Source organism: Pinus tabuliformis, chromosome 5_1, assembly GCF_031772625.1.
Source record: "Pinus tabuliformis cultivar Carrire ecotype Pingquan chromosome 5_1, CPIR1, whole genome shotgun sequence".
Lineage (NCBI taxonomy): Eukaryota > Viridiplantae > Streptophyta > Pinopsida > Pinales > Pinaceae > Pinus > Pinus tabuliformis.
This window is the reverse complement of record NC_142305.1, coordinates 299,432,318-299,444,515: the sequence shown is the minus strand read 5'-3', so window position 1 is coordinate 299,444,515 and position 12,198 is coordinate 299,432,318. Positions and strand designations below refer to the sequence as shown.

General features: G+C 36.6%; 1 long non-coding RNA gene across 1 annotated transcript in view; it reads right to left on the bottom strand.

Annotated features, from left to right (window-relative positions):
- Positions 1-705: 705 nt before the first annotated feature.
- Positions 706-12,198, bottom strand: part of LOC149164542 (uncharacterized) — a 32,264-nt gene continuing 20,771 nt past the window's right edge. The window contains exons 2-3 of the long non-coding RNA XR_016260266.1: positions 2,807-2,918; positions 706-1,476 (exon numbers count right to left, since the gene is read on the bottom strand). This is a non-coding gene — a long non-coding RNA (uncharacterized LOC149164542). The remainder of the gene's footprint in view (positions 1,477-2,806; positions 2,919-12,198) is intronic.

The following is a 12,198-nucleotide window of genomic DNA, read 5'->3' as shown; positions in this document are numbered from 1 at the left end:
CCAGTAGCATCAATGAAAATATTACTATTATGGTAATACAATATTCGTAACAGATAACTCAAAATACTCACTAATCAGGAGAAACAACTTAGCACAATTACTTTCATATATAGAAAACATGTCAATTACAAACAACCATGAACAGACAACAAGAAACTTCACATATATTAATTAAAAATGAAGAAATGTACATTGTCTATTAAAAACAAAACAAACCCTATTAAAAAACTATATCTGGCAATAAAATTACCAAAGATAACCTGTGCACAAAAATAAAATTTGCAATGAAACAAACTAAAAAGATAAAGAGATTATTTTTAGAAGAATTACACAGTCATAAAATTTGCAATGAAAGAAACTAAAAAGATAAAGAGGTTACTTTTATAATAATGACATGGTGTTCTACCTCCTTGCATATGGTCCAATATAGAACCTAGAAGTCCACAAATGAAGTGGAACCCCATTTGCCAGAGATTTACCCAAATACTATATATTGACCAAATCAGGCAACATAAACACTAAAAATTAAATACCCAGAAAAGACAATGACTTGAGTATGGCTATAATCAAGAGAAACTTCAACATAGAATTATCTGAAAACCACACCAAGACAAGGCAGAAACTTGCCCTTCCATACATGGACCAAGGTTCATTTCTCTGCTAATAGAAAAGATGCATAACATTACCTGAATCTGTGAGCCAACTTCATGCATCAATAGCCACAAAGGACTAAAGCGCTGACTTCACTCTATTTTAGATTTTGTTTATTTCAAAACTACTAACCTATATAATCAATAAGATGGAATGAGCTTCATGCTAATCTTCTATCGTTCATTCTTGCATAATGTTTTGAAGCATCATTGGTCTCAGGAATGTATTTGACAGTCCAATATTTTATGCACTATTTTGTTTGAGAGAAGCGAGCTCTGCTCTGGCTCTTGCTTGTTATTCCAGATAAAGCAACCTTCAACAAGATGAATCACCTGCTTTAGCATCCAGCATGAATTGTTTATAGGTATTGACTGGCCATCTTTCCTTCCTTCACAATATAATTCTGTGAAGGGAATTCTTCACCCTTGAAGTACATGTCTAGCATATCCTTCATTCCAGCTGCATACCTTATCGGAAGTAGAGATTTTATGAAAAAATACTCAGAAAGCTCTCAATAATATCTCTGTATTTTTTATGATTCCTATTTTTTGCTTCCAAAGATGACAAAAATGATAAATTAATTACAACATTAAAGCTTTTTGCAATGGACCATGATGCAATATAATTGACTGTTTGAATTATTTATGGGGTATGTTTGTCAATCAAAGCAATTGCTAGAAACAAAGGGGTGAAATTGGATGAAATCAGACACTTGACCATCTATTGTAGTCCTAGATATATGGGGAGTCATAGCATGGTTTGGCATGGAGCACCATGGATGATCTTTTGGAGCAGGTTGATCAAACCAAACATCTGCACTGTAACCTGCATTGTAGAAAGTCCCAAGAGTTAGCAATGTACCTATTTCCATCACTGCAATTGGTAGGTAGCAATGTGCCTATTTCCATCACGGCAATCAGCAAGCTAACTTGTTATAACAAATAGGAACATAGTTTAGAAATTTAAAACACAGAAAAAAAATTCATTGCATTTTAATTGCCTCCAAGAATGACAAAAGGACTGCCAAAGCACAAAAATAGAGTTACATTGTTTTATTAGCAATGTATCATCATGCTCTTTCTGAATCTGAGAGAAATATTTGATGATGGGAATTGTATGTCCATTATTGACATTGGGAAGTAAGAATTACATGGTGTTCTACATCCTTGCACATGGTATAATATAGAACCAGAAGTCCACAAATCAAGTGGAACCCCATTTACCAGAGATTTACCCAGATACTATATATTCACCAAATCAGGCAACACAAACACTAAAAATTAAATACCAAGAAAAGACAATGACTTAAGTATGGCTATAATCAAGAGAAACTTCAACATAGCATTATCTAAAAACCACATCAAGACAAGGCAAAAACCTGCCCTTCCATACATGAATAAAGGTTCATTTCTCTGCTAGTAGAAAAGATGCATAGCATTACCTAAATCTGTGAGCTAACTTCATGCATCAATAGCCACAAAGGACTAAAGCGTTGACTTCTCTAGATTTTATATTTTGTTTATTTCAAAACTACTAACCTATAAAATCAATCATATGGAATGATCTTCATGCTAATCTTTTGTCATTCATTCTTGCATAATGCTTTGAAGCATCATTGGTCTCAGGAATGTATTTGACAGTTCAATATTTGATGCACTATTTTATTCGAGGGAAGAGAGCTCTGCTCTGGCTCTTGCTTGTTATTCAGATAAAGCAGCCTTCAACAAGATAAATCATCTGCTTTAGCATCCAACATGAATTACTTATAGGTATTGACTGCCCAGCTTTCCTTCCTTCACAATGTAATTCTATGAAGGGAAATCTTCTCCCTTGAAGTATCTGTCTAGCATATCCTTCGTTCTAGTTGCATACCTTATTTGTCTATCATATCCTTCATTCCAGCTGCATACCTTATCTAAAGTAGAGTTTTTATGAACAATTACTCAGAAAACTCTCAAGAATATCTCTTTACTTTTTATGATTCCTATTTTCTGCTTCCAAATATGACAAACATGATAAATTAATGACATCGTTAAAGCTTTGTGCAATGGACAATGATGCAATATAATTGACTTTTTGAATTATTTGTGAGGTACGTTTGTCAATCAAAGAAATTGCTAGAAACGAAGGCGTGAAATTAGATGAAATTAGACACCTGGCCATCTATTGTAGTCCCAGAGATATGGGAGTCATAGCATGGTTTGGCATGGAGCACCATGGATGATATTTTGGAGTAGGTTGAGCAAACCAAACATATCCATTGTAACCTGCATTGCAGAAAGTCCCAAGAGTTAGCAATGTACCTATTTCCATCACTGCAATTGGCATTTAGCAATGTGCCTGTTTCAATCAATTCAATTGGAAAGCTAACTTGTTCTAACAAACAGGAACATAGTTTAGAAATTTAAAACATAGAAAAACGATTCATTGTCTTTTAATTGACTCCGAGAATGACAAAAGGACTGCCAAAGCACAAAAATACAATTACATTGTTTTATTAGAAACATATCATCATGCTCTTTCTGAATCTGAGAGAAATTTTTGATGATGGGACTTGTATGTCCATTATTGACACTAGGAAGGAGGCAATATGAAGAGGTTTTGAATAAATATAACAGACCTCCAATGTGTCCACTTGTAGAAGCATCAACGACTGCTTGAGCATCCATGATGGCCCCTTGAGCATTATTCACAATCAATACACCCTTCTTCAGCTGACTGATTTTCTCATTGTTAAACATTCCCTTATTGTAACCAAAAGGAAAGAGCAAGAGAAACAATAATTAGGTTTTTGTTCACAAGTTGTATAAAATATATAGGTTCTATTGATCTCTGACTGAATAATGGGAGACATTATTTATGAAATTGTCAACGCACACCTAGTTTTGTCAGAAATATGCATATTAATGACAAGTATATCACATTTAGGTAGCATTTCGTCAAGTAAGCTCCAGGTCATCGGATCCCATCTCTCCCCCGCACTCCTCATGAATCCTCTTGCCTTGCCACTACTTGACCGCAACGCTGCCGAAAGAAAACTCGTCTAAAGCATCCATGCCTTCTTGAAATGGTGGTAATAACCTTTCCTCCTCACCTGCCCGGTTATTGCAAGGATACAAGAGTCCACTCAGCCCTGGCGTCCATAGCCTATTGCCCTCTGTTGCTAGGCTGTGCTGAAATTGTGCGGCCAGGGTCAAGGGATTGAAAGTAGGTGAGGAATTTCATGTTGAAGGGAATGCCATCATCCAAATACCACCCATCCTACCTCTATACGCTCTGTTGGCTTGCATCCCTGCACAAACAAGAAAACCAGTGACAAAAAAAAAGGATAAACCTAAAAACAGAACAAAAGAAAGAAACCTTAGAAACAAAGGGAAAGGAAGTCTCAGGTTCGACAAATAACCTTGCAGTAAGTAGTTCTATCTCCCTCGATCGTCCAACTAGCTTCTGCACACAGGGCCTTAAGAACCGATGCAGGGCAAAACTACCAAAAAAACATCCTCCTAGCCCTCCTCCTCCTACAGAAAAAGTGGCCTTGCGTAGCCCTCCTCATCCTCGTGCAGCAAAGGCATTCGCCCACCACCCTCCTCTGCAGCAAACGGGCTATCTGCGTGCGCACGACGGACCTACTAGGTAGACAGATGGGCTGGGCTGGGCTGGGTAGGGTTTAATTAATTTTTTAATTAACTAATAACTTTAACAGTTTTTTAATGTTTTCTAATTAAATTGGATGGCAGATAATTGTTGAATCGTCTAACAATGGATCTAACGGTTAAGATTAGGATAGAAAGGCATTTAGGGAAGTCCATTCCAGAGGGGAAAGCCTTACGACACAAATATGGCATTTGGCCCATAGGCTTCACCTAAATAAAACTTCTTTTTTGAGTTTTCTTTAAATATAAAAAGGTTTATGGAGTAAATATAAAAAGACGTTCATATATTTATTTATATTTTTATTTATTTACCATACCTCTTTTGAATGTTCATAAACCTCTTTATATTTTGAATTTATATTGTGTTTATACAAAATGATTGATTTTTAAATAGGGCCTACATTAGATTAAAAATTTTAAAAGTTAAATTTTAAACATTACATTTACATTTATGTTTACATTTACATTTACATTTACGATTACATGATTATGTGTTTACATTTTTACGTGAGATCTACCCCCTGTAAAGGGCCTCTGAACACAATAAGGAAGCAAAGTTCTAAAACCAATCTATCTGATTTTATTCGTAATAGTAATGCATGAGAGAAAAAGTATAATTTAACAAATTACTTGCATAAGAAATTATGTGCATAAGAAAATATAGAAACATAATATTTTTATAAATGGCTAGAAGATGGTCCACTACTTTGAGTAAGGATCAAAGTTCCTTTTACTATGATTTTTCGACTTACTAACATTTTATTACATTATACATGTCACATTATTAAAATTTAAAAAATCATAAAAAATCTTTTAATTATAATTTATTTTAAATTATTATTATTAATAAAAGATAATTAAAATAATTAAAATAAAAGTTGATTATTTATACATTTAAAAAAATATGAAACAAAATCATTTATATTTAATCTTACTTTATAATAGAGATTTTTAATTTCTAAATAAGCTTTGCTATAGTACTATGAATCGATATCATAGCTTATGGATACCACTAACCAAAACCAACCATAACTCACTTCATATAAAATTTCTTTTAACTAGCATTTGCACCTAATGTTGTAAAGGAAACGCCATAAGGCATAGAGTGTGGAAGAATAGCAACATGTGAATGGGCATTGTTGAAAGCAAGGGTCGATGATAATGAGTTTCAATTGAAATTGTTAGTTATGTGTATGCTGAATATGGTTTTTTTGTAAATAAAATTAGTGTGTGGAAGAATAGTGACATGTGAATGGACATTGTTGAAAGCAAGGGGTGGATCATTTTGAGTTACGATTGAAAGTATTAGTTATGTGTGTTTTGAATATGGATATTTTGTAAGTAATAGTAGTGTTTGGATTTTTTTCTGCTTTGGATGCATATTTAGCGATATATTTTCGTACAACATGTATGGAGAGTACTAGTTGGTAGTCAACATTTGCACACCAAATAGATAGGATGGTAGGGTTATGGGTATTGATTCAATCATTGTTGCGAGTAGGGGTGTATGTTTTTTGGCCATTGGAGTCAATGAATAAGGATGATTTTGGATGTAATTCCCATGGTGCTTTATAGTGACATTCGAATGAGGATCCTTTCTTTCTTAGGCATGTGCTTGCAGTGCATTTTGTGTGATGTTCAATGCAATTGATGAGTTGTTCGTAATCATTGAAAGGATTGGTTCTGAAGATTTGTGGTGTGTGGACAATAGACAAGGGTCTTCTAGATTTGTCCAATCAATTGGTTGGTTTGAAATCGAAGGAATACAAGGGTTCCAAGCTGAAATACATTTGTCGAAGAACTACCTAGTAACTGCTTTTGTGTCTTCCTAGTTAAGGTTTTCCATATCAAGTAGATTTTCTATCCAAAGGAAACCAGGGATGTGTGCAGATCTTTTATGTTTCCATTCATACCTGTCAAGTATGAATTTCTGTAAGATAATTTTGTAGTAGATGAGGTATGATGTTTAGAGAGTTATGAAAAAAATGTAGTAGAATGCATGCCTATACCAGTAGTCTTTTGTCTACAAGTGTTTCTCTAAGATAACTTCATGAAATTCTGTGAATCTATGGTGCATATATAGTGATGTTAAATGTGGGTTAGAGATAATGTTTTGTTTTGCAATATCAGAAGGTTGACATCCGAGCATGACTACATGAAGATCAGGCCATTTTGTATCAGTTGCACTTAATGTGAAGAAGCACGTCGGGCAACCAAGCTGAGATATCATGTTCGTCAGTTCATTTTTTGCTTTGTGCCAAAAAAATCTTGTTCCACGCAAAGAGCAACCGAATCACATGACTTTCTCTACAAATTTCTCGTCTGGAAATTGTTTTAATGAGATGTTCAAATCTTGAATAAATCTTGGAAAGTTATCTATGATGTTCTTTTTCACAAAAACCGAGGTTATTGCTTGATTTCGATGTTGCATCATGAGATTATATATGTAATAATGAAAATGTGGGTGCTTGCAGAATCTATTATTGTAGTAACGTATGAGATGAAGTTTATATTCATGTAACTGCATTGCTTCCATTCTTGGTTGATTTGGCATTGCATCTCATGTGGGGAAAGCCATAGAGAGTAGACCTTTTGTGTTGTATTCATTGATTGGGCATAAGCCAATTGGTGGCCATTCAATTTTAGTATTAGAATGGTGGTTGTAAGCATGTAAATAATGGTAGAATTCTTGGATTTTTGTATTTGTATTAGGAATAATGGGTATGAATGATGATGATGTTTAGTGTAGGGATGGGTTTGTAGAATCTTCAGTGGGCTCAAGTGGTGGTTCAGGTGAAAGGTGGATAGTTGTTTCTGTAGTATTGGAATGGCGAAGGGAGGAGGAGACATAGGTGGGGATTTCTAGTAAGGATACTAGTGCATTGTTATCAATACGAGCATTCTTATAGTAAGGGTCATTTGCCCATTTGTATTCTAATGCAGCCAGAATGCGATGTCTACTGACAATGCAATCATAAGCATGATGATCATTACTATGATGGGTGACAATTAGAATGTCCAAGTCTTCAACACATCATGGCAACATGCTTGCAATTTTTGTAATGTCCTGTGGAAAACAAATTGTGTGGCCACTGTATTTATATTGGCCACCAAGTGCATGTGTGTTAAAATTGGCAACTAGGGCCAAACTCCATGTGGACCATATTATTAATGGAAGCTGATATTTGTCTTAGATCCCTCTCATAGAGAGGTGTAGGATTGATTTAAAGATCATCCGATTCTAATAAGTATTCATGGAGATATGAATTTATTTGTGTTATGGGACAATTTGTCAAGGTCGGCCAGCAACCAAATAAACCCCACTTGTGCTCAACGTTTTAGTATAAATAGAGGTGGCCTTTAAGTCATTTCAACACACTTGGGATCTCTTCCTCTCTACTTGTCTTTGGGTTTTAGTAGCAGGAGAGATCCTAAGGGATAATGCTACCCTAATCCAGAGGGTAGAAGTCGGAACTACCACGAACTGCCAAGAATTGCTGGAATAGCGAGGAAAGCTAACGTAGAGGGTAGAAGTTGGAATTGTCGGGAATTGCCACGAAAGCTAACAAAGACGGCAAAAGCTGGGACTGCCAGGAACAACCAGAACTGTCGGGAACTGCAAGAATGGCCAGGAAAGCTGATGCAGAGGGCAGAAGCCAGAATTGTCGGGAACACCCAAAAATGTCGAAACTACCGGGAACTACTCGAACTATCGGAAACAGTGGGAACTGCCAGAACTGTCAAGAACTGTCAGGAACCGCCGGAACTGCTGTTTTTTGGGAAAACTAGTATTCCTAAAGAATGCTAGCCCTCCAGGTTTGGAAACTACCCTAGAAACAATAGTTTAAAGCAATTCAATGATTTTTCCTATGTGTAACAGATAAGAGAAAGATAATGGGACCAACCTTGAACTTCCGCTTGATCCCTTGCTTGATCTTTCTCCCCTTTGACAGATCCTAAAACTCCTCCCCGTACTTAACACGCTTGGAGAGTACCTGCACAATTACAGCAACAAAGAACCTTCATAGCATCATGATCTATTACAACATAAACATTACAGAATCAGATATATAATGAATAAATGATAGCATTCACAATTGTACAATCATATGGGAGAAAAATTGAAGAGCTTTATTAATAGAAAGGAGAATTACAACCCTGTTGTCTAATCCAGTGCCATCCTCCCAACTTAAATCCTTCTTCACCTCATGAAATAGCAAGATCACTCGAACAAGAATACAATTCTCTCTCCTCAGTGACAAATTATTAGCACTTACTTAGAATTCACAACATTTCAACCTCTATATATCTTGGATGAGGGATCCATTTATAGATGTTTGCAAGGGTGTGAGTCATCCATGGGGTTTGATTAGTGTCATTCCACTTGTTACAATTGGTTCCACAAGAGAAGGGATTGAAGATTTCTTAGCCTTATTCATCCTTTGGTGAATTCAGAGAGGCAAGTGGCATAGGAGAAGTTTCTAGAAGATTCCATGAACATCCACCTAGCAAACTGTCCCGGACATTTGTCCATCCTCACCTATTGCACCCTATAGAAGGCCTAAACAGTATGCATCACACCCTGGTAGTGTACCACTCAGAATGCATCGTACTTTGCCAGTGGAGCAGTCAGTATGGTTCAATTTAGGCAATTTCTGGATGGTTTCTCAAATGGAACTTTTGGGGAATGATGTATTCAGATGACTATGTTCCTTTATGGTATGGAACAACTCTTTTAGGGGTTGATGAGCCCTAATACATCAGCATATAAGTTTGGGGTTGATGTGCCCAAATATGTCTATAATAGTTGCCCCCTAAAGCATGAGGTCGTAAATATTCATGTTGGGTGAAATGCTTTATCATGAGGATCTGAAGTTTCGAACTGGAAGGTGACTTGCATCAGTTACAATACAATACATTATCATAATATGATTTTCATGATCTAGCTGAGGGAGGCATTCCCATGCTTAGCTTTATAAATTTCATTTCATGTACATAGATCAGATAGTCGTTTGCAGATACAGACTGGTGATTCTTCAGATATAGAGTCATCATCCATGATTAGGATGACCATCTGTGCAGAGCCTTTGTACATTTGATGTTTTTATATCCCTGAATATATCACAGCCCGGATGGATGAAACTAGATCTGGGGTCTTCAAAACTCGTTCAATCTTTGCTCGATGTACAAGTCAAACCATGTGAAGAGATGTTTTGAAGTTGAACATGGAAAGACATCGCCTAATTACCAGCCAATGATGTGAGTTGTTAACAGATGTGAGAGGGATCACCGATAATGATAATGATCCTCAAGGTACTATAGTACAATTCATGTGGTGTGAATACATGATCCGATGTCAAACACCACGCAAAATCTTTCGGTCGAAGGCCATTGATGTCAACCTATCGTCGGAAGTGAGAAACTTGCCATTGATGTATGCAAGCTTCAAAGCACTAAAAGGGTTATTTCTAAGTCAACTTCTTGGATAATGAGCCGATGTTGACAAGAAGTGACTCATCTTAGGAGGGCCTTGATGTATCCCACATCTACGACACGAAATGAAACAAATGATTTCTGGAGGTGAAAAATGAGCTAACGACACAAGGTTCAGGAATGGCGGTCATGAAAAGATGAAGGTTGAAGGTATTGCAGTGTATGAGACATTAACTGGATGGTAATTTCTCAACTAAATGACTTCTCTTGAACATGTCAGTGACACTGAGATGAATTGGTAGCGTTAACCCAAAAAGATGGATGGTATGAAGGAGCAATGGTATGATGACCAGTGAACAGAATAACCCAACCCAACTCAGTCATGGAGATGAAATGAAAGTGTCATGTTTAAGAGAAAATTGCTACCATAAATTCTTCAAGTTTTTTCCCTTTTTTCCCAGTCATTGCTGACCAGTACCTCTTTATTTTTGTCAAGCTTGAGGAGGATAACATATGTTTGTTCTATAATTCTCCCTTCAGGAAAACCTGTCCCTATTTAATGTTTTAACGAGTCTAGCAATAGTGAAACTCGGTCTCATTTAGATGGACAAGTTTTTTGCTATTGTTTTAACGAGTTTAACGATAAGGATAACTCAGTCCATTTCATGTTTAGAGAGTTTGAAAAGGGAAGAAAAGAAAACTACATAAATTCTTTTTCGCAAAGTAATCCCTCGGGTCCGAAAAAGGATAAAATAATACAAGAGGGATGACATTTCCAATACTTTAACGAGCTGGAAAGGACAAGTGTTCAACGATCTTTTCATGTTTAACGAGTCTAAAAAGAGTTTAAAGAAGACTTTATTTTGAGGAACGAGTGGTGTCTAGGGTAGCAACTAGTTCCGGTGGTGTTGGAACTTCTCAAAACATGTTGATTTATGTGAAGAGGTTGGCTAATAAGACCACTCATTACAACTGTTCCTCAAAAAGGGTAAAACAACCAAGTGAAAATGTATGATCAGCCAAAGAGATGGCGGTGATGAGATGAAAACAACAAAAGCTCAAAAGGCTGACAGAATGGCAATGACAAGGGTTTGAAAATGGGTTCATTTTTAAACAAGCTTGAACCATAGGGAACTATGCTTGGATTTAGTTCACTTTTTACAGAAGCTCGAAATGAAAAATTATGCTTGAAAATGGTTTACATGCCCCTAGCATAGCGAAAAGGAGAGTCTTCTGTAACTATATGGAAATCGTTGTGGTGAAGAAGGACAGTTATCCAACACCTCCTTGGCTTCGTCTAGATAGACAAAGGTGAATGGCTTCACGTAACCTACATGGAAACTTATATTCTGTAACCAGATGGAAATTGTTGCTTTGAAGCAGGACAGTTATCCAACACCTTTTTGGTTTCGTCCAGATAGACAAAGGAGAATGGCTTCATGTAACCTACAGGGAAACTTATCTTTACTACTAGGTGCATGCCCCCCAAGCTTCATTACATTCACCTAAGTAGACTACTTATGGCCATTAGGTGGGTGGAATGAAGGTTCTTTTGTGAGATCAAGTGAAAGACTCGACTTGGAACTTGGGACCTTGTTTCATTTTTAAAAGAGCTTGACACAAGACAAGGAATTATGCTCGTAAGAGCTGTTTCGTTTTTAAATGAGGTTGACATAGTAAAAGAACTATCCTCATGCTCCTTGGTTTCATTTTTTAATGAGGTTGACACAAGAGAAGGAACTATCCTCGAAGACTTTGATCACAACTCATAAGTGGTTATGAAAGAGAGATCTAGTTCCAATGCCCCCAGTACATCATGTATGACATCACTAAATTGATCATCAGAGAATGTAGGTATGGAACATGTTTCCACATAATTAACTTGTGGCGGGGATGATACCATTGGTATAAATGGACCATTTAAGAATGATGATCGACTTGGAGCTATATTTAGACCGGGAAATGAAAGTTAGTCAATGGTGACAATCTTGCCTTCATGCGGGAAACACATCACTCGAAAGAGTGTCGAAACAATAGCTTCCATGTTATAAACATAGTCACACCCAAGAAGTAAATTGTAGTCTAAAGGTCTTGGGACTACCATCACATTCAAATAAATGGTCTTTCCTCCCAAAGTAATAGGTAACTTAGGAAGGATCCCTAACGGTCGATTGGTTCCTCTGTTAAAGTCCAACAAATTCTGCATAACAGGCACAAGCGGTGGCAAACCAAGAGCTTTCCAAGTAGTTGAGGAAAGGATACTCACTGATACACATTCATCTATAATAGTTCTAGATACGATCATTTTACAAACTTGTACTATGATTTGGAAAGGCACATAAGAAGGAAGGCGGGATCATGCCAGTCGATTCCAATCAAAGGAAGTGACTAGACCACCTAGAGGGGGTACCGAAGAAAAGGGTGAATTAACCCCTTGAGTTACGAGAACTGGAGGATTTTC